We start from the raw sequence: 18,796 nt of genomic DNA, 5'->3' as shown, positions 1-18,796 counted from the left end.
CTCAATTTACTTAACATTATATTTCACAATATAAAAAAAAATTGGGCTAACTTTACTGCTGTCTTATTTTTTTATTCAAAAAAGTGATTTTTTTCCAAAAAAAGTGCGCTGCGCAAATACGGTGCAAAAAAAAGTATTGCATTGACCGCCATTTCATTCTCTAGGGTGTTATAAAAAAAATATATAATGTTTGGGGGTTCCAAGTAATTTTCTAGCAAAAAAAAACTGTTTTAAACATGTAAACACCTAAAATCCAAAACGAGGCTGGTCCTTAAGTGGTTAATAGCGTCTGAAAAGTGCCGCTGCCGAATCGCTTTGTAGGTGCTTCGGCAGCGGTGCCCATTCATTTCAATGGGAAGGGGCGTTTTAGGCGTGGTGTAGTCACCGCTCCTAAACTGCTCCAAAGATGCGGCTTGTAGGACTTTCTTTAACGTCCCGTGAGCGCACAGCCCTAGTGTGAAAACACTCGGCTCTCACATTGGAGTGACAGGAGAGGCGCTTTGCAGGCTCTATTTTTAGCGCTAAAACGCCTGTAAAGCGCATCAGTGTGAAAGTAGCCTTCAGATGCAGAAAAAAACTTCTTGTGATTTGCGTTTAAGAGACGCTAAACACACCTATGTGTACACAAAATCGCTCTAGATGAGCATTCATTTCTGCCAAAAGAACTGGCGTGCTTTTAACCCCGGTGTGCACAGACCCTTATTGTATTAACTATGGAGATTCCAGGATCAGCTGCAAGTACATGTGTTATAGTCAGTACAGGCAATAGGGTTACAGCATTGACTATAACCTAGCGGCACTAGGACCTGAGAGCCGTACCGCCCCGGGCAGGGAAGACGACGTCTCAGTCTGCACGTGAGCGGGATTGTGCTTTTTAGCACGTAATAGAGTGCTGCCTGTGCTGAAACGTTGTGTACAGGTGCGCGCTGCTGACGTAAGCACGCAACTACTGGCAGGAAGCCAAGCATGTCTGTGGAACTGATGGCAGGATTCCTCCACAGGACTGTATGATGGAAGTTCTGTGACTAATGAAACTTGGTAGGTGCTGCAGGCGTTCTATTCCTCCCACATCGCGTGTGTTCTATTTATCTTTAATGTACACTTACTGTTGTGTTCAGAAAGCCAGGCCGTCTATCTTACAGTAACAGACCTAGTTGTATTGTGAGTGTGACTCATACACACAGCTGATGTAAGCAGGGGCAATATTTTCACTGCAGTCATCTCTGGTCATTTCCACCAAACTGATGTAAGAAATGTGCCAAAACATGACACTTGTGTGCTCACCTTCCAGTCACCTCAATAAGATGTGTTTTATGTGTGAAAACACACGTCGTCCGAAACAAAATTGTGAGACAATAGAGTGCAATGTAGAAAGTGTTCTATGAATACACACAGCCTGGCTCAGGAGCACGTATGGCCGGGTGCTGACCGTTGGCGGCGCACCAACTTGGTCATGTGACTGGGGCCTTACAGTGTTCCTGATCACCAGCCATACGAGTTACAGTGTCCCTGATCACCGGCCTAGAGTTGCCACCTCATCCCTTTAAACCCGAACACATATGAATTACACAGGTTCTGTGGCTGATTAAGTTTGTAATTAAACTCACTTGGTGCTTTATCTGCATTTAATTAGCCTCAGAACCTGTGTAATTCATATGTGTTTCGGGTTTAAAGGGATGAGGTGGCAACTCTACACCGGCCACACCAGTTACAGTGTCCCTGATCACGGGGCCACACCAGTTAGGGTCCTTTCACACTGGGGCGGGTGGCGGTAAAGCGCCGCTATTGTAAGCGGCGCTTTACTGTCGGTATGCGGCCGCTAGCGGGGTGGTTTTACCCCCCGCTGGCGGCCAAGAAATGGTTAAAAACCACCGCAAAGCGCCTCTGCAGAGGCGCTTTGCCGGCGGTATAGCCGCGCCGTCCCATTGATTTCAATGGGCAGGAGCGGTATACACTCCGCTCCTTCACCGCTCCGAAGATGTTGCTGGCAGGACTTTTTTTACCGTCCTGCCAGCGCATCGCTCCAGTGTGAAAGCCCTCGGGGCTTTCACACTGGAATTAAAGCAGCGGCACTTTCGGGTCGGTTTGCAGGCGCTATTATTAGCGCAATAGCGCCTGCAAACCGCCCCAGTGTTAAAAGGACCCTAACAGTGTCCCTGATCACGGGGCCACATCAGTTACAGTGTCCCTGATCACCGGCTACACCAGTTACAGTGTCCCTGATCACCGGCCACACCAGTTACAGTGTCCCTGATCACCGGCCACACCAGTTACAGTGTCCCTGATCACCGGCCACACCAGTTGCAGTGTCCCTGATCACCGGCCACACCAGTTGCAGTGTCCCTGATCGCGGGGCCACACCAGTTGCAGTGTCCCTGATCATGGGGCCACACCAGTTACAGTGTCCCTGATCATGGGGCCACACCAGTTACAGTGTCCCTGATCATGGGGCCACACCAGGTACAGTGTCCCTGATAGCGGGGCCACACCAGGTACAGTGTCCCTGATAGCGGGGCCACACCAGGTACAGTGTCCCTGATAGCGGGGCCACACCAGGTACAGTGTCCCTGATAGCGGGGCCACACCAGGTACAGTGTCCCTGATAGCGGGGCCACACCAGGTACAGTGTCCCTGATAGCGGGGCCACACCAGGTACAGTGTCCCTGATAGCGGGGCCACACCAGGTACAGTGTCCCTGATAGCGGGGCCACACCAGTTACAGTGTCCCTGATCATGGGGCCACACCAGTTACAGTGTCCCTGATCATGGGGCCACACCAGTTACAGTGTCCCTGATCATGGGGCCACACCAGTTACAGTGTCCCTGATCATGGGGCCACACCAGGTACAGTGTCCCTGATTCCGGGGGCCACACCAGGTACAGTGTCCCTGATTCCGGGGGCCACACCAGGTACAGTGTCCCTGATTCCGGGGGCCACACCACTTACAGTGTCCCTGATCACCGCCACAGCAGTCAGTGTCACCATAAGAACTTGTTCACATGTGCAATGCTCTCTGAAGAGCCATCTATATTTACAGGCAGTGAGGGATCATTGTATTGCCTCCTCACCTTGGACTCTTCACAAGCAACCCCATTTACTCCACTGATTGTCAATGCTGCTGTCAAAGGGTGGCTAGGATGCTCCTTACAATGGAAGAGTGAATGTAGCCACCCTAAGACAGGAGGTGTGTTACTGGCCAGCCCCCAGATGGGAATAAAGGCTGAACAAAAAGAAAGCTAATGCAGCCACCTCCTCTAAGACTCAGTAAGCTGCAATATATTACATTTTTGTTTATGGGTTCCATTCTACTTTAACACTTCATTACACATTGCCAAGTTTCGGCATGGTTTGGCAAGAAATGTACAATCTGTCTCATCAAATGACCTATTGGGACTGCACATAATGCAGGAGGTTTTGAAGCGGTACTCTAGACTTTTAATGGTTAACACAGTGAGGCGGTGAGGTGACATATCACCACTGAGCCACCTGTCAAATCCCTCCTGAAGAGTGATCCATCATAGATCGCTTTTCAGAGGACAGGCACATGTATAAATGAGACCTAAAAGCACAGAAAAATCAAGCAATTTAAATGACTACTTGCAGCATTTTCACCTTTAGACCCCTTTCACACTGGGGAGGTTTTCAGGCACTTTTGGGCTAAAAATCGCACCTGTAAAGCGCCTGAAAAACACCTCCCCTGCAGTCCTAGTGTAAAAGCCAGAGTGCCTTCACCCTGGGGCAGTGCGCTGGCAGGACGGTAAAGTCCTGCGAGCAGCATCTTTGAGGCGGTGAAGGAGTAGCGTATACACCGCTCCTGCCCATTGAAATGAATGGGCACCGCTGCCGAAGCACCTGTAAAGAGCTTCGTCAGCGGCGCTACTTGGGTGCATTTAACCCTTTATTTGGCCACTAGCGGGGGTTAAAAGCGCCCCGATAGTGGCCGAATAGCGCCGCTAAAATGACGGTGAAACGCCACAAAAGCTAGCAGTGTTTTACCGTCAACGCCCGCCCACCCCAGTGTGTGGAAACAACTTTAATAAACAATTTTTTATTGACTTGCAGTGTGCCTCTGAACTTGCTAGCAAACTTGGCTACTTCAAGAGAGTCAATTCCGTAGTACAGGCCTGGTGTACTGTAAAAAAGCTATATTACTTATCTGATACTCAGCAGCAGATGCTCACATCTAGGAATCAACCCATATTGTGTTTTTCAGTGACGATACGATACCGATATTTCAGCCACCTTTCAGGCCGATAGCCGATATTATGTACATTTCTAAAAAGGAAGCAATTAAAACTACAATTAAAATAAATTTAAATTAAAAATTAGTCTTTCAAACTTCAGTTAGCGCTGCTAGCGTAGTTTTGATTGCTTTCCTTTTTAGAAATGTTTGTTTATATTATAGCAGCTGCTTCTCTACTATAATAGTATATTTTCCTAAGCGCCGGATAAGTGATCTTTTTTGAGAACTTCTGTGTTGATATTCTGTACATTTAAAACTTTTATTCTTACACTTTTTTTATCACTGTTATTGCTGTCACAAGGAATGTAAACAAGGAATGTAAACATCCCTTGTGACAGTAGTAGGCAGTGACAGGTACTCTTTATGGCTTTATGGAGGGATCTGATGAAGTATTCAAAATGTCAATGTTTTTTAATACTTTTTTTTTTTTTTTTTTTTTAACTGGTGCCTTTAACCTCCCTGGCGGTATGATTATTTCGGATTTTAGGTGCTGAAAGCGGTACCATTATTTTGCATGGAAATTTGGCGTTTTTATATTGTAGGTCTGTAAATCTTAACAATAACACACTTAAATCTGTCCAAACCAGAGTCTAGTAGATATCCCGGGTATGATAAAGTTTGAAACACAAAAACATAAATTATAATATAATAAATAAAAATAAATAATTAAAAAAAATTTAAAAAAATAGTAATAAAATAAATTTCCCCACAATTCACTATCGCTCAATTCTGCAAGTGTTCTAATTTACTATCGCTGTTTTCTAGCTGGTCTAAAGCCACTTTTGACGTAAAGGGACACTTTTTGGTTGCTATGGACAATCTCCAGTTTCCAGGCAGAAAGAACAGTGTATATCATGTAAAACTGCATGCAGGGCATGGGCCAGAGCACTGGGGACAAAAGGGATGTGAAATCATTTCATACAGTACTGTAATCTGTAAGATTACAGTACTGTATGTGTTATGATTTTGACATTTTTTTGAATTTGCCGCCAGGCTCCGCCTCCGTGCGTCGCGCCGCTCGCAGGGAACGGAGCCTGGCACGGAGAGGCTTCGGAGGAGGACGGAGCCCTCGGACACTGCGGGTGACATCGCAGGATCCCGGGGACAAGGTAAGTAACGCCGCCCCAGGATCCTGCAATGCGATCCCGAGTGTGGCTCGGGGTTACCGCTAATGATACTGAATTTTAACCCCGAGCCACACTCGGGAAAACCGCCAGGGAGGCTACGATGCCAGTAATCCGGGAAGTGATGTCATGACTTCGCTTCCGGGGTAACTAGATCCAAGACCAGAAGGAAGCATCAGATTTGTTCAGGTCTTAGGCCAGCCGGGGGACGTGCCGGCTGGTTACTCGGACCTCCCGATGGGATGGGAGAGCCCGGGCGAGCAGCAGAAGGCGGCAAGTGGATGGATGGGGGGGGGGGGGGGAATGCTTGTCTTTTTTTTTTTTTTTTTTGCCTGCTAGTCTCACATCAAAAATGAAGATGTTACTCAACTCAACTCAGTTGCAGGGGCTCTATTCTTGGGAGGTGTGTGCCTGGGGGACCCATGGAGTGGTCTTGCTTTGGATTCAGGATTGTCTCCCCAAAATACACAGACTCTGGGAATCTCGGCCTAGGATACAGATTTGGGTCTTTTCTACCCAAACCAACTATGACTGCTTTAGACTGTGAGACTCAGAGTAGATGTTACTGTCATCAGCTCAAACCAACGTGATACTGGGGTCTCCTGCTATAGTCTGTTTATTAAGGTGTTATGTGTTTATTGTTAAGCATGTCTCTCCCATTGTGTTCCTCCTGCATGCCAATTGTTAATTGAGTCACCTATTGAGTCTGTCTGTCTGCTCATCTCTTGGAGATGTGATTTAATATTGTAACCACTTTACCTTGTTATCGAACCATTGTGGGATGTTATGTGTTGATGCTTATGATAATGTGAAATGTATTTTGTGTATCCAGGGTTGTGGGCTGTTAAATTCCTTCTATCCGGTGCTCGCCGCTCCACGCTGCAGCTGGCGAGGCTAGGCCTCCTTCAGTACATTGCCCACCCATTCAACCACCCCCCCACCCCCGCCGGCCGACTCGCTCGCTCTAGATCCATCTAGTACGAGAAGGGAGGAGGAAGTAGGCTAGTTCTCCTCCACCTCCTCCCCGTGTCCCCCTATGCCCGCCCCCAACCCCCCGCTTGCAGCCAATGCTGCGCTTTGAAGGGGTTGGGTGGGCGGGCACTGAGCAGCCAGTGTAAACGATGCCTGCCTAAACCTGTGGTAAATGAACTCTCCCTCTCTCCCTTTCGCCCTGTAGTGATCCAGCTCTCCTGCCTTCCATGCCCTGTAGTGATCAATGCTTCCTTGCGACTTATGGTGCCATACACAAGGAGAAAAATCATTTGAAAATCTGTCATATAGACAGTTTATTCATTTATCTCCAGTTAATTGGAACAAATTGAAAATCAGTTGTGATGCTTTTGAGCCAAAAAATCGAAGGGAAAGTTTGAAAAACGGATGATAAATTGAAAAGTTAATGTGTTTCTCGCCCGAACAGTTTGCGCTAGGCATATGTGACAAAACAAACGAAAAACTAATTTGTCCATTGAATGATTTATAAATCAAAATTCGGTCATTACATGAAGGCAAAATTGTTTGCTCTCACAACCGTGTGTTCGTTTTTCAAAAACGCATTTGAACTATTTTTCGACAGGTCTATGGCTAGCATTAAATTGCTGATCTTCTTCTTAAATGGCTGTTCTTCTTTAACCACTTGCCGACAGTTATACTGCGGCAGAATGGCACGGCTGGGCGAAATTATGTTATGTAACGTCGCTTCGCCTAGTGGAGCGCTAGCACCCCCTACTCGCCCACGGAGTGTCCAGCGGTCGTGATCACTGCTGGGCTCCCACGATCGCTCGGGGCACACCGAGAACCGGGATATGTGTGTGTAAACACACAGTTTCCAGTTCTCTGAGGAGAGAAGTGACTGATCGTCTGTTCATACAGAGTATGAACAGCGATCTGTCATCTCACCTACACAGTCCCCTCCCCCCTTCAGTTAGAACACACACTAGGGAGCACAATTAACCCCTTGATCGCCCCCTAGTGTTAACCCCTTACCTACCAGTGACATTTTTACAGTAATCAATGCATTTTTATAGCACTGATCGCTGTATCAATGCCAATGGTCCCAAAAATGTGTCAAAATTGTCTGACGTGTCCGCCATAATATCTCGCAGTCCCAATAAAAGTCGCAGATTGCCGCCATTACTAGTAAAAAAAAAAAAAATTAATAATAAAAATGCTGTAAAACTATCCCCTATTTTGTAGCCGCTATAACTTTTGCACAAACCAATCAATATATACGATTATTGCGATATTTTTGGTTAAAAAAAACAAAAAAAAACTATAGAAGAACACATATCGGCCTAAACTGAGGAAAAAAATATTTTTTTTATATATTTTTGGGGGATATTTATTATAGCAAAAAGTAAAAAATATTGCGTGGGGTTTTTTTTTTCTTTTTTCAAAATGGACGCTTTTTTTTGCTTATAGCGCAAAAAAATAAAAACAGCAGAGGTGATCAAATACCACCAAAAGAAAGCTCTATTTGTGGGGAAAAAAAGGACATCAATTTTGTTTGGGTGCAACGTCACACGACTGCGCAATTGTCAGTTAAAGTGACGCAGTGCTGAATTGCAAAAAGTGCTCTGGTCAGGAAGGGGGTAAAATCTTCCGGGGGCTGAAGCGGTTAAGCACCGCAATTATAACATTCTGAAATCAGTGTATAACAAATGAGGCGATTGCCAGCAAGAACCTAAAATGCTCCCTATCCTGGCATTAAGGCAAAATTTCTTTGCAAAAAGAACCTTAAAGTTCATATTAATACTTACCCTGCACACCCTAAATAAAATCTAAAAAGCTAAAAGCATACAGGTAGTGGTCTTGTGACCTGTGCTAAGACCTCAGCCGTGATCTCCACCTAAGAATCGTGACAGAAGCTCTGCTGATTTGAGAGCCTCCCACCTCCCAAGAGCATCACCATGGGTCATGAGACTGAAACCTCAGCATAGTTGACACAGCTGGGTGTAGTACAATAGGATTCCTGTTAGTGAAAGTAGAGTGTTCCTTTCTATGTGTTCTGGTAGCATGAGTCTAGTGTGCCTCTTTTCATTAACTTGTCTTCATTTCTTTTCCATAGCATATTTTTTCAATATATATGCTTGCTCTGATCTTTCAATAAGATGCTCTCCTTTCTGCTTCTCTCTTCCCTCCCATAAAGCCGGCTTATTTGTGGGTGTTCCTCTTGCAATGTGGAGGTAGCTGCCACCACCCCTTATGTGTAGTGAGCACACCTGTAGGACGTGCTCATATCTTGCGTTGAGTTTATTTAAAGTAATTTGATTTAAATAAAACCTCATAAATCTTATTTACTGGATGAGTACAAAGCCTTGTGCTATGGTCAGGGTAAAACTTTTAGAAGTGAAGCCTCTCTCTGCACAGATACTGACAGAACAAGTGTGAGCCGAGTTCAGCTGTGAGCGCGCCCAGGGAGGATTGTCATTGGTTGTGCAGAATAGAGGAGGTAGATTGCCTATGTAGTTAAAGCAGAGTTCAACCCAAAAGTGGAACCTCCACTTATCTGATTCCTCTCCCCCTCTGGTGCCACATTTGGCCCCTTTCAGGGTAGAGGGGGAGCTCGTACCTGTTTGTTTTTTTTTGTTTTTTTTTTTTTTTTTTTTTACAGGTGCCCTGTTCCCACTTCCGGGAGACCAGGCCGCAGGGAATGCCAGCAGCTTGGTCCCCCTCCTCCCTCCCCTTCTGCTGGGCCAGTGAGAGAGCGCAGCGCGCTTCGTGCATGCGCAGTAGGGACCCAGCCGTGAAGCCGAAAGACTACACTACCGGGTTCCCTTACCCGCAATGGCGGCGGCAGCACCCGACCAGCCGATGTAAATATTGGCTACGGTGCTGACATCGCTGGATCCAGGACAGGTAAGTGTCCTAATGTTAAAAGTCAGCAGCTACAGTATGTGAAGCTGCTGACTTTTAATTTTTAAAGGGGCGGGCGGAACGTCGCTTTAAAGGAGGGGGGTGTCAAAGTCAACTGGTACAAAATGTGCAAGAATTTTCTCTAGGTTTACCAAGGACTATGCAAATGCCTGCCTATACAATCTGTTCAGTTTGTGTCAAATCAGACGCGCACATTGGTTATTGGTAATCGTAATGGGACCATAGGCAGGACCAAAATACAATATTTAATAAATGAAAAACAACTCGACTCACACTTCTGGATTAATAGGCTGCGGCCTTTTATTATAGGTTTTAAATATTTAAATTAATCTTAAAAGCTTAACAAAATTTAAATATACTGCAACATGTTTATTTAACTTTTGTACCAATACTAACTTAGCTCAGCTATTGTAAACTCAAGTTAATAAAATACAATCCACATACAGTCCCCTTTCTCAAAAGGGACAAAACCTCATAATAAAGGCATGACATAAAGGTGGGAGGGTGGTGGGGTGGGATGTGCCTCCTTCTGTCCCTTGTCGACTGCAGCTCTTGTGACACAAACGTGCTGTCCGCAGGGACCCACCAATCGTTCGGGAGACAGGCAGAACAGCGGACTGTGAGAGGAGGGTGTACTGATCCTGTGTTTCTGCTAAGTAGGAACATGGATCTTTACCTTCCCCCAGTCAAAGCACCCCCCCCCCCCCCACATATTTAGTAATCACTCCCAGGGAACACATTTAACCCTTTGATCGCCCCTGATGTTAACCCCTTTCCTGTCAGTGTCATTAGTACAGTGACCGTGCATTTTTTTTAGCACTAATCACTGTCAGTGTCTGATTTCTCCATCACAATATCACAGTCCCGCTATGAGTCACTGATTGCCGCTATAATTAGTAAAAAAACAAATTTTAAAAAATCTCATAGTTTTGTGCAAACCAATTAATAAACGCTTATTGGATTTTTTTTTTTTTTTTTTACCAAAAACATGTAGCAGAACACATATTGGCATAAATCGGGGGTCAGCAACCTGTGGATCACAGACAGGTGACTGGTAGATCAGTCTGGGCTTGCTGACCTGCCATCGCAGATCATCAAACAGTGCAATGCAGAGATGCTGCTTGTAAAGTTGGAGCAGTAGAAGGGAGCAAGAGCCGCTTAATCTGATGCCTCCTCTGTAGTGCCGGCTCCTGTCCCATGCAGAATGACACTAAACTGCACTCCATCTTTTATCCCGGCAAGGGGTGTCCTGAGTGGTGCCAGCAGCAGGAAAGAAGAGATTTTCAGGTCAGTGTGAATCTTTACACTGGGCATAATAGTATAGGGCTGATTTCACACTGATGCACTGCGGTTTACACACACTGTGGGTGCAGTGCAGTGTACATGCAGCTTTCTTGCGGGTTTGCTGCTATTAGCCATAGACTTCTATTATATCCTGCTGTTTTACCACCCCCAACTTTATGTGTGAACAAGCCCTAAGGTGCCGCTGCTGAATGCAGCTAAGGGCTCATTCACAAGTGCTGCTCCTCTGAAAAGCAACATGCAAGTGTGTGTTGATAGGTGGTGAGGAGGCGATATATTGCCTTCTCACCACTCGATTTAAACCCATTTGCACGCATTTGCAACACAGTAGTACGGCAATTAGAGGTTTAAATCGGGTGTGAGAAGGCGACACTGTGCCTGGTGATCTTTGACTTCTCCTGTGTTGTTCAGGTAGATCTCCACTAAGGATGAGCTCCGGCGTGTTCGCACACTCCACGTGCAGAGCCCACCAGGGAGTCGTCACGGCGCTGTGCTAATCACAGGCAGTGAGACATTTTCCTGATTTCCCCGGAGCTCATCCTTAATCTCCACCTCTTTAAGGTTGCCTACCCCTGGACTAAACTGATGAAGAAATTAGATTTTTTTTTTTTTTATTATTGAATGTGTTTTATAGCAGAAAGTAAGAAATGTTGTTTTTTTTCAAAATTTTGTTTTTTTTTTGTTTATAGCGCAAAAAATAAAAACCGCAGAGGTGATCAAATACCACGAAAAATCTTCTGGAGCTGAAGTGGTTAAATAGGTGACAGCCATTTAAAGACACCAGCAACCAATTACAGGTAAGTATGCAAACTAGCTTAAACCTCTAGAACTTTCTTTTAGTCTGCTACCGCCCCATAGGCGTGGGGGTGGGGACAATTTCGCCCCACACCTTTCAAGGAAATTGTATAATCTCATTGTAACGTGTGGCCATTTGTAGAGCTCCACACCCGTTTGCTGTCCTCTGTATCACAAAATGTATCTGTGTACTGTAACGGGACCACAGAAAGCGATGTTTAATCCTCTGCATACAGGTTCTGGTGGTACAATAAGCTCACTGCAATTCCTTTGCATGAGGCTTTGTTTACACTCGTACAACTTGTAATTTGACTTTGCAAACAAAAAGTTACACGACAAGTCGCAGCCCATTGATTTCAACAGCACTCGTATTAATCAATGCAACTTAAGTCCGCAGCAACTTTGAAAAGGTTCCTGCACTACTTTAATGCGAATTGAGTGCCAGAGAGTGTAAAGTTGCATCAAAGTTGAACTCGGAGTCGCATTAGTGTGAACTGAGCCTGAGGCCCACCAGGGTTCTAGCTCGTTTGGTCCCAACCAGTCTCTAGTCCTTTGCCAAGAATAGCGCCTCATTGGTACAGAATAAACAGTCTACAACAGGTTCCTAAGGCTAGCTATACATTTCACTCCATGGGTTGCCCTGTCGGAACCCTTCTGCTCAACATCCTCCCATTGTAAAATCAATAGGGTTGCGCAGAAATTTGTCAGCCAAACAGTGACTGCATCCAATCAGATCTAACCGCTGTTCAGGTATCCTGACAGTTATGCTGGGTTCGCACCTATGCGAATTGGATGAGGCTTTCCCCCGCATCCAATTCGCATAGCAGGAGGATGTGACCGGCTCTCTATGGAGCCGGTGTTCTGCCGAGAAAGTTCCGCTCGGCGGATTAGTTCCCCCCTCTACTGCGCATGCAGCGGAAGCGGAACAGCTGAAAATCAGCTGTACACAGCGCCTGTAAGAGGGCCCCTCGCGGGCTCGCTTCGGGCACGGCCTCGCTGCGCTCGGCACTTTTAGATTCCCCCTCTAGGTCCACTTGGATAGTGGGGAAGGAACCTGGACCCAGAGCGCAGGCGCCGTGTACAGCTGATTGAAGCGTTTGAGCTTCGGCTATCTCCGGCGGCCGACATTAGTACGTACTGCGCAGGCGCCGCGCCTGCGCAGTACAGGGGGGGAACCTATCCGCCGAAGGAACTTATTCGGCAAGACACCGGTTTATATGTCTCTGGGGCGACTGCAGAGTGCACTGCACAGAAACGCTGTGCATCTTTACCTCCGTTTTAGGACCAAAGTGAGGCAAAGATTCTGCCCTGATTCATCCCTGAAACGGAGAACAGGGGCGCACAGCATTTCTGTGCAATCCGCAGCTGGTTTAGGTGTGAACCGAGCCTGAAAAGACATTTTTCTGTGGAGTGTTGTGGCCAAAAGGTAGACTGTATAGGGGTTGTTATCGGTGAAGTAGCAGCTCAGGTGCAATAGCTTCTATTACAGCTCTTGTAAAGTCACACAGACCAGCAATGAATAAATGGGATCAGTTTATCATACAGGGACAGATGATTTCAAGAGAAGATAAAGGATGAAGCAATCTGGTCAGTTCCAGATCTGCAGATTGTTTAAGAAATCTGTCGCTCTACTACTTTCCAGTATTTTTCCAAAAAAGTCTACTCGCCTGCAAACAGTTCTAAAGTCTGCTTCCTGTTATTCTGGGTGGTGCTCAAGCATTCCTTGATACTAGGTTCAGAGGAAGAATTACAATTCAGAGTATTAACATGACAATCAACTTGGGACGTTGCTGAAACTACAGGGGCAGCCTTGGGTTATCTCTGATTACTGGAAATATCCTGTAGTATCAGGTCTTGCTCTTCAGCTTTCTGGTTGAGCTGGGAACACAGCCTGCCTGTCCTCCAATGGTCAGACTTGTGCTGACATGTCCTCCTGCACAGCAATTCACTTAGAAGATAAGTGTCCCACTGTTTCTCTGCCTCCTTCTTATGCACCCCCTGCAGTTTTGGCTGGTGCCAACTGTCAAAATACAATAGCCATTACTGATGCCGGCAGTCAGAAATACAGTAGTCGTAGTGGGAGAAGCACCCATCTGTGTTGCATTGTGTGAATGGAGAAATCTGTTTTTTGATTATTTTTGCAGCAGAGTTGCCAAACAATACTTGAACAATGTTACAACAGTTCCCAAAGTACAGAGATGAGGACAGATCCGTGCCATAACAGTGGGTAGAATATAGTCATGGCATCCCTCTGTGGGAGGAATGCAATCTCCTTTACCTCCCCAGGTAAGAGAGGTCCATATGCTACCCCCCACATCTTTTCCAAAGGAGGAGCTAATGATTAAAGGGTTCCTGGCTACACTTTTCCTCCTGAATGAGTCCAAAAGCTGAGAAGGCTAATTAACAAGTCACCACTTACCACAAATCCTGCTCTTATACTGTAACTCTCCAGGAACACTGATGACTGCCAAGGCAACCTAAGGCAGGGTACCACCTTAAAGGGCTTCTGTCCCAGTGACTACCCAATATACAAACATTTTTCATCAATGAACAGTAGAGCTGCACGATTCTGGCTAAAATGGGAATCACAATTTTTTTGCTTAGAAGATAGATCGCGATTCTCTCACGATTCTCTCGGCGTAACATCATCTTTCACATTAAAGCAAAAAAAATTTGGCTAATTTTTACTGTTTCATTTTTTTTTTTTTTTTTTTATTCATTGAAGTGTATTTTTTCCCCAAAAATTGCATTTGAAAGACCGCTGGGCAAATACAGTGTGACATAAAATATTGCAGCAATTGCCATTTTATTCCCTAGGGTCTCTGCTAAAATATATATAATGTAATTTTCTAGCAAAAAATATTGATTTTAACTTAAGAAAGAAGTGTCAGAAAAAGATTTAGACTTTAAGTGGTTAAACTTCCTGCATTTACATATTGTTGAAAACTTGGCAGACTGCCTGGATTATTTATTTACACAGTTTTCTCCCTTTGATCTAAGAAGGAAGCTTAGTTAAAATGTATCAAGTTAAAGACTTGGCAGAATGCCCCAATGCTTTCTTTTGACAGCTTAGTGAGCACATAGTCTCTCCACTTGTTTATATGAAAGAATCGGCAAACTTTGCAGGACAGATTGTCAGAGGGGGTGAATCGAGATCACGATTTTTAACGATTAATTGTGCAGCTCTAATGAACAGGGGCATCCACGTGTGGTGGCTAGCTTACTAGCTAGTTAATTAGAAATAACCAGAATAGGTAAAGTGTGTAATGGCATATACTTTAGGAATGTTAAATAGTTCTTCATGACTACCGCCTTGTGTTTCTGTTTTGGACATGGTCTATAAAACCATTTTTTTCTTCTGCATACAATCTCACTGCTAAGTAATCACATACAAACTATTATTATAATTTAGACTGAGATTATGCTGCAGGTGCTGTGTGGTGGCTAAGACCAGGTGTCTCCAAACTGCGGCTCAGGGGCCAGATGTGGCCCTTTGCTTACCTTTATCCAGCCACTTTTCCTTCAGCTGATACAAGACACTCTTCCTCCCTCCTGCTACTGACATCAACAATGGGGTACTATTTCTCCCATTGATGCCAGCGATGTGGCACTATTCCTCAAACTAACACCAACAATGGGAAACTATTCCTTTCACCGACACCAACAGTGGGAAACTATTCCTTCCACCGACACCAACAATGAGAAACTATTCCTACCCCAATGCCAAAGATGCATTGTTTACTCCCACTGACGCCAAGACAGTTTCTACTCCCAGTGGCCACAGTCCAGCCCCCCTAATGTCTGGAGGACCGTAAACGAAACTGGCCCTTTGTTTAGAAAGTTTGGAAGCACCTGGCTTAGACCAATGTCCTTTTGTAAGGTTTGCCATCCACAGTAGGGAAGCATTTGAGACTGTTTGTTTTTTTTTCTGTTTTTTTAGAGATTAATTTCATTTCTTTCCAGAACTGTTACATAAAATTAATGTAAAAGTGTCAGCTAAAACCACCGCTCACATTAGTTGTTATTCTGCTTATTTGCAAGTTAGTCATGTGTGCTAGTTATCTGTGAAATGAAAAACTGAGAAGTGGTTATGAGAAACGTCATTTTGTGCATCATTTGAAGGCTGACTTTATGTGGTCAGTATTAGACCCCTTTCACACTGGAGGTGTATTTCAGGCGCTTTAGCGCTAAAAAATAGCACCTGTAAAGCGCCTGAAAAAAGCCTCATCTGCAATCCCAGTGTGAAAGCCCGAGGGCTTTCACACTGGGGCGCTGCTCTGGCAGGATGTAAAAAAAAAGTCAACCTAAAAAAAAGCAGCTTCTTTGAGGCTCTTTAGGAGGGGTGTATACTTCCTAAAGGACCCCTGCCCATTGAAATTAATGGGCAGCGCCTGCAAAGCACCTTGGCAACGGTGCTTTGCCGGCACTTTTATCCCTTTAATCGGCCACTAGCGGGAGTTAAAAAAAAGCCCCGCTAGCACCCGAAAAGTGCCACAAAAACAACGGGAAAAGCACCGCTAAAACTAGCGTCGATTTACCGCCGACGCCCGGGTGCTGGCAGTGTGAAAGAGCCCTTGGGGTTGCATTCCATTGGCAGTGGATTAGCCCCTCCATATACTCTCTCAAACTTTCTTGTATCATTCACACAATTGCCTTAGGCCCCTTTCACGCTTGTGCAACTTGGGACTGCAAAGTCGCATGATAAGTCGTACCCCATTATTTCCAATGAGTACTATTCTTATCTGTGCGTCTTTAAGTCGCAGCGACTTCAAAGTAGTCTCTGCACTACTTTTGGTCTGACTTTGATGCGACTTGAGGTCCAGAGACCTCAAGATTACACAGGCATTGCTGCAAGCCGGGGCAAAATTGCGTGACTTTCAAGTCGCACAAGTGTGAAAGGCGCCTTATCGTACTGCCCTTCAATGTGTGCTGCATGCTGTTGTGTGATGCCGTGTCATTTGTTCTCAATGGCACCCCAATGCACCTTGCCAATGAGCATGCATTGCAGAGCAATGGGCAGCGACTAACTGACTTGTGTTCCAAGGCCCTGCCAGAAATAGTACTGTATAACCTGCACCCATACCATGTTGCACTTGATGTAAAATATCCAAGGTCACCCTTATCAACCAACGGTGTTGTTGGATGTTAGGATGCCGGCGGCTAGAAGGTTGTAATGATGTACTATAAAAACCTGTGGCTTTGTGTGAAGCTCTCTGGGTGATGTCATCGGATGGCCACTCCCCATGGCTATATAAGAGATGGCAGAGAGCGGGCAACAACAAAACAGATGAAGACATCAAAAGAACAGGAGCGGCTTTTTTCAATTTTTTTTTTAGCAGGTGGCGAGGAAGAAGACAGCAGTGGGAAGGAAAAGACGGCGGGAAGAGATGGCTAGAGAAGACAGAGCTATTTAAAAAGGAATTGTCAAAAAACGGTTTTGTGTGTTTATCACATTTCACTGCTTTTTTTGGTGAATGGGTAGGGGTATGATGTAACCGATACCCATTCACATAGGGAGGGGGGGGCAGGGTTTTGGAGCCACCTTCTTAAAGGCCCTTGTCCTCATCAACATGGGGGCAAGGTGCTTTGGGGTGGGGGAGCGCAGAGCCCTCCTGTCCCAAAGCACCCACTTTCCTATGTTGAGGGCATGCGACCTGGTATGGGGTTCGGGGGGGGGTTTCGCTCATGCCCTCCCTTTCCTGACCTGCCAGGCGGCATGCTCGGATAAGGGTCTGGTATTGATTTTGGGGGGGACCCCACGCCATTTTTTTAAAAAAAATTAAATTTTTTTTTTTTTACTTTGGCATGAGGGGGTCCCCCCAAATCCATACTAGACCTGAAGGGCATGGTACGGACCTGGGGGGGAACCCCACTCTGTTTTTTTTACGCACATTTTTTAGCCAGTAATATATATTTTTTTTTTTTCATTCAGCTTTCAGCAGGGAACAGCTGATGACTCACCGGTTGCTAAGGACGTGTCGGTCGGCTTCTTGGCCCCCTCCTTAGCAACCAGCTATTTACAGTGCATTTTTAAAGAGAAAAAAAATGCATGAAAACTACATGCAAAATGCATAAAACACGCTGTTTTAAAAACGCAAAATGCACTGAAAAGCGTGCCTGAAAAAACTCATCAAGCGCAGCCGCATAGATGTGAACCTAGACTGAATCCATTTTTAGGACTTGCTTTCTGTGCACTCTGAACTAATACTGTAAATAACCAGAGGCATGAATACTTCCAATTGTCTACTAATAGCTACTGTACTGTAAAATATAGGACTGGAGCTTGCCTGGGGAACACAGTTGTCTCCAACAGGAGGAACTTTCTTCATAGTTTCCTGTATTAGAACTTTGGACAGATTTGTGAAGACTTATCAGTGGTTTTGCAGTAGTTATAAATAGGTGGGAGCATGTTAGAACACCTATCAGGTTGTTATTGCGGTCCGTGTCCCCACTAGGTGGATTCACCCTCTCTGTCCTAGTGATCATGATCACTGATCCAAAATTTTCCAGTTGACAACAGAACAAAAGTTGTTGGGAGATCTTGCAATGGTGGCACCTCACCTGTTTTCTTTGAAACAGAAAGTGAAGGTAAATCTTGCCAACATTACTCTATCCAAAATCACCTGAGCTGCCGGCTATGAAATGTGTATGGCCAGGTTAGGTATACAGTTTTTGTCTGAGTTTCAGGAATATTATGGGGTGGTCAGCAAAGTTTACCTGAGTGACTTTTTGATTCCTGTAAATAGAGAAAAACCTTGCGAGCCACAATGGTGTATTGCCTCAAGTGTGGAAAACACCTAGCTGCCCACGTAGCACATGTTTCATATGCCGTGCATTAGAATGTATACAAAAAATACGCTGCGCTGAGGTGTAAATGTAAATCTGAAGAATGTTCAAATACTAAAAAAAAATTATGTGTATATGGTTTGCTGAAAATACTGTATAAATGGCCATTCCAGCCTCAGTGTAAAAAGATACAAATAAGAGCAATGGATATTTAAAAGCTAAAACAATGTGTTTGAAAGTGCAATGTGTAAATGGTATGCTGGATGTAATGACGTCCAAGCAAAAATAACAATTATTCAGCCGGTGCCAATATATATAGTAAATCAAAAATCATATATATATCTACTTACATGAGACAAAAATATGGCATGCAAAATAATATATCACAGTAACATATGATGAGTGCAAAATACAAAGAAAGTGCCAAGTGCCACACAATAAGTGTAAATATCAGATCCAAGAACAATATAGCACGTGATTAGTGAATCCAATATATTAAATAAATGTATATGAAGTCCATAAAACAGTTCATACAGAGTACAGAGAAAATCCAACGTGCTTGCAATAATCTTAGTGCTTAGTGCTCAGAAATGCATGCTCAAGTGCCATCCAGTGACCCCCCCCCCCCCCGGGACAGCCGCTCACCTCAGAGCCTGTGACTCAGCTGTGAAA

The 18,796-nt window shown here is 45.0% G+C and overlaps 1 long non-coding RNA gene across 2 annotated transcripts in view; it reads left to right on the top strand.

Annotated features, from left to right (window-relative positions):
- Positions 1 to 814: 814 nt before the first annotated feature.
- The window catches only part of LOC141105309 (uncharacterized), a 64,201-nt gene continuing 46,219 nt past the window's right edge, over positions 815 to 18,796 (top strand). For both annotated transcript variants that reach the window (XR_012235563.1, XR_012235562.1), the window contains exons 1-2: positions 815 to 1,038; positions 11,233 to 11,340. This is a non-coding gene — a long non-coding RNA (uncharacterized lncRNA). The remainder of the gene's footprint in view (positions 1,039 to 11,232; positions 11,341 to 18,796) is intronic.

The sequence above is a fragment of the Aquarana catesbeiana genome, linkage group LG08 (genome assembly GCF_042186555.1).
Source record: "Aquarana catesbeiana isolate 2022-GZ linkage group LG08, ASM4218655v1, whole genome shotgun sequence".
Taxonomy (NCBI): Eukaryota; Metazoa; Chordata; class Amphibia; order Anura; family Ranidae; genus Aquarana; species Aquarana catesbeiana.
The sequence above is the reverse complement of the archived record's forward strand: the minus strand, read 5'-3'. Positions and strand labels throughout refer to the sequence as shown.